This window comes from Gossypium hirsutum, chromosome A11 (assembly GCF_007990345.1).
Source record: "Gossypium hirsutum isolate 1008001.06 chromosome A11, Gossypium_hirsutum_v2.1, whole genome shotgun sequence".
In the NCBI taxonomy this organism is placed as follows: domain Eukaryota; kingdom Viridiplantae; phylum Streptophyta; class Magnoliopsida; order Malvales; family Malvaceae; genus Gossypium; species Gossypium hirsutum.
Genome location: NC_053434.1, coordinates 21,824,994 through 21,829,619, shown reverse-complemented (window position 1 = coordinate 21,829,619; position 4,626 = coordinate 21,824,994). Strand labels below are relative to the sequence as shown.

The following is a 4,626-nucleotide window of genomic DNA, read 5'->3' as shown; positions in this document are numbered from 1 at the left end:
TTGTTTGTGTATTTTATTGGGTTATAGTATATTTATATTATTTATATTTATATGATTTTTATAACCTTATATAGTTGGCTATTTAACTCAAATGATCTAAAAAAATTAATTATTTATGTAAATGATTTTGATTCAAAATAAATCACCTAAATTACCTGAAATGATCAATAAAATTATTAGATTATGGGAAGTAGATAGCTAGCACTACTTTTTTTTTTTCTGACACAATCATCTTAAAAAGTTAATTTTTGAGGTTTTGAACATTAGATGGCCGATATCCTTATATTTGTTTTTCAAACTGTATCATATTGGTATACATTTATACTAGTATGTAAAAAAAATTTAGAGTGCTGGCACACCGATGGCCGACACCCCTATATCTGATTAAAAAATTTATTTCTATTTTAATTATATCTTTATTTCTATTTTAAACTTTAATTAATTTATTTCTTCAATTATTCTTTTTTAATTAAATTCTATTTTTTAAAATTATATCATATTTTAAACTTTAACCAATTTATTTATTTTTTAAAGTAAATTTTTAAATTTTTTTATGTAAACTTTAATTAGTGTCCTAGCACTCAAATTTTTTTTTTTTAATTATGGTTGTATTATTATTTGATTTGTTGTACTTACTTCGGTAAGATTTATCGTTTTAATACGTCGAACTTACTAAGTTTCATTGAGCTTACTTTTGTTATTTATTGTTTCTGTAAATACTTGGAAGGTTGGACGGTCGAATCGGCACTCAAGTCACACTATCCATAAATTCCGATAGTTTTTGGAACGTTCAATTCGGATTATACATTACTATTGTTTTGGTATATATGAGAATGAGTTTAAGAAGTTTTAATGCAACTATGAATGATATGTGTTAATGCAATGTTGTGTTTGAGGTGCCTAGGATACGTATATTGGTTAGATGTTAAATTTTGTAAATTGGTTAGTTGTGATGAATGATTCATTTTTATGTATAATTGTATATACTTGTTGTATCAATGAGGATACGTTGGTTAGACACTTAGGATGTTGATTTGGCTGTTTTTTTTTTTACTTGTTTAATGTCACTTTGAATAGGTCTTTTGGCTACTAAATGGATTTCTTAGAGTCCAAGTAAGCTTGAAATGGTAAACTTGTTTTTAAGATTCATTTTGGGTCCACACGGCCTGAAATAGGGGCATGTGACTCAGCCTTGTGTCACCTGATGAGTTCTTTGGGGTGCAAGTTAATGAGTTGCACGACCTAGCATATAGGCGTGTGACCCTACTCAGAGAGTTACACAGGTAAGGACACAGGTTCGAACATGGCAGTGTGTCCGTAGTTCGATCGTTACACGGCCTGAGACACAGGCGTGTGTCTCAGTTGTGTGAGGCACAAGGCAGTGTGACCCCTATTTTGCAAATTTTTCATCTTTTTCCTAAACTTTCAAAATGGTTTCAAATTGGTCCCAAATTGTTTCTAGGTTATTTTTAGGGCCTTGAAAGCTCGATTTAGTGACAATATGCATGTGTATGAATATTTTATGATGTGATTATGATATTGAATGATAATATGTTTAAATGGTTCTGATTGTTTAGTAATACTTCATAACCCTAATCCAGCGACAGATACGAGTTAAGGGTGTTATAGTTGGATTTAACACTCATTATATATCCATTAAATCTTTCGGAGAGGATCTCTTACTAAAGAACTTCATGTAAGTTACAAAAAAAAATATATATAAGCTTAGTCTAAGACAAAAGCTACAAGCTATTAAATTATGACACACACTAGACTATCTATGTAAACAACATTATATATCTTAATTTTATTATAATGAGTATTCAAAAGAATTATGAACAAAGCATAATTATTTGCGTAAGTTAAGTCTATCACAAGAATGTTCTAATGGCTTGTTATAGTTTAAAAAAAAGAAAAGAAAAAAAGAAACCTCACCTTCAACAATTTCGACCACATTGTTGCGAGCTTTAATAAAGCTTACATTAGAACAACACCAATGTCAACACATTTATTAGGACCATCACAACTTGCCAAAGCATCTTTGCTAACAAAAATTCTATAATGCTAGTCATGTTTTCAACACTTATAATAATTATAAAGAAAATCATTATCCTCATTTATATTTTCCTAACATTATCAAACTTAGTTTATCCTCCATATCTCACAGCAAAGCCTCCTCGCATGATAATAATCCATCAACATTTATTCATCACCTATGGTCATCTGCTTTGAAATCATTAGGACTCTTTTCTTTTAAGCAATACTTTCAAATTTTCTCTATAGTCACTAGTTCTTCAATCTTTAAAGGGTGGGCCTATCTATAGCGAATATATTGGACTTTTCAAGTTTCTCTCCAAGTTGGGAATCTTCATAGAATGTTCACTACTTGGGGTAAACCACTAATTAGGAAAATCAAACAACTCCTTATCCTTCTTCTTGATGAGTCAATATTTATGTTTATCTAGTTGACGATTTCTGATCACGTTCTTTATTATTTGTTGCTTGCCTGAGGAAAGTGTGAAATACACCATACCTTACAAACACTCAGTTTTGGATATAGTAAATTTGTAGAAATTTCTAAAAGCATTCAACATCAAGGGTTAGCCTTTTTTACAATAGTTTATAAAGAAAGAAAGAGACCAACATCTACCATACGAAGCCCTCCAATTGACCAAGACTTATATCATATTCTTTTAGTAGCTCACAAAGAAGTGATTCAAGGGTAAACAAAATCCATCCTTGAAGATGTATAACGGCAAAAGAAACCCCACTTACATCACTCATACATTCTACCTCATTTGGGATAGAAAATTCAAACTCGTAATTTGATAGTTTGTGCCCTTCACCTCTAACATTTTTATCTTCTTTTTCTTTTTCGTGTTGCACGACCATTCATTGGCAATTACAACCACTAAAATTCTTTGTATTTATCTAGGTTTTTTATCACTACCGTCACACTTGAACTAGCCCTGTTTTTTTTTCCCTTCTTTTTACCATCACCTCTACCACTCCCTCTCCAATTACCCTCTCCAATCACGTGTGGGTTCTTTAAACTGTGTAAGACCCAATTTGTGCCCGGGCCTACACCAAAACTAAAACCAAAAATAAAATAAAACAACAATAATAATCCAATGTCCATTTCTTACATAGCCCAGCAACCAAAATAAACAGGCTCAAATTATTAAACTTAACCCAAATAGCCTAAATAACCCAAAATACCCCAAGCCCAAAATACCTAGGGAATTTTCGGCAGAAACCCTAGAAACTTCAGCCACCACAGCCTTTAGCCGATTCTTCCACTCGTGCCATGCTCAGCAAATAACTCCTCCACGCCATGCACACCTGCAACAAACGAAAACCACAACAGCAAATGACAGCAAACAATAACAGATTACAGCAAGAATTTTTTGTATTTTTATTTACTTATTTTTCGGCTATAAAACCGAATGTAAACAATGTAAATGGGATCCTTTTTCCCAGCAATACACACGCATATTGAAAAAGAAAGCAATAAAAAATTAAAAAGGTGATTTCCAATACGAGTTTCTCCATACCTTTTAATTTTCTTGCAATTCATTTCCTTTGGTCTTTCCTCATTGATTTCGAAAATAAAAAAGGAGAGAGCGAAGTCTTACCTGACAAATATGCCATAGCTTTCTTTCTTGCTTTGTTTGAATCAAAGCCAAGAGAGGATTTCAAGGCTGAAAAATCATTCCCCAGGCTTGAATGTGTAGCTTGTGGTTTGAGGGGATGAGAATCAGTCAAGAGAGGAGAAATTTATGGGGAAATAAAAAGGGGCTAGGGTTATTTTAAAAGGGGCTGATTGTTTTCTTTGTTTTTTTAAAGGAAATATTTGGTTTTATAAAAGGGAAGAAACAACACCGTTTCAATGGGGAAATGTTTGGTTATTTGTTGTAGATGGTCAATTTGCTCGATTGGTCCCCTTCTTTCGTGTTAGCGCGCGATCAAGCCTACTTCAGATTTCTTTGTTTTTTAATTTTGCCCCAAGAATTTGTGCGCCAATTCAATTGGATCCGCGCTTAAGCATTGCATTTTGATATTCAGATTATTTACATTTTCAATCATCGTACGTTCACACGCATTGCATTTTGACCCTTATTTTTGTGTTTTAATGATCTATTTTATTTATTAATTGCCCCCTTTCAATTTGATTTTATCTCAGTTAAGTTTTATTTCAATTTGTATGTTTCATTACTATTTTTTAAAATTCACTTTAACATTCATCTTTTAATCTTATTTTTTTATAAGTACATTTTGAATTGTCTTGATAGGTTTTTTTTTCTTTTCAAAATTATTTTTTTAAAATTCCTTTTTATATTATATCATTTTAACATTTTGCATAATATTTTATACGTTATTATATATATATAATTTATGATGAAGTTGATTTTATTCTGTGTATATTATTAGTAGTATGTTATTTGATACTTATAATTTCTTTTAGATCTATTCATATATTTTATTATATATTTTTATTATTTAAAGAAAAAATCTCACATATTTTATGTATTATTTAAAATATGATTAAACATATATTTAGTACTTATATTTAATTTACATCCATTATTAAAGCTATGATATTCTTATACATATAGATTTTAATAA

At 30.5% G+C, this 4,626-nt stretch overlaps 1 long non-coding RNA gene across 1 annotated transcript; it reads right to left on the bottom strand.

The window, feature by feature from the left end:
* Positions 1–2,564: 2,564 nt before the first annotated feature.
* Positions 2,565–3,980, bottom strand: LOC107912720 (uncharacterized). Its single transcript, XR_005904928.1, has 2 exons — positions 3,236–3,980; positions 2,565–3,092 (listed from the first exon to the last, which is right to left on the bottom strand). It is a non-coding gene; the product is annotated as an uncharacterized lncRNA (long non-coding RNA).
* Positions 3,981–4,626: the final 646 nt, after the last annotated feature.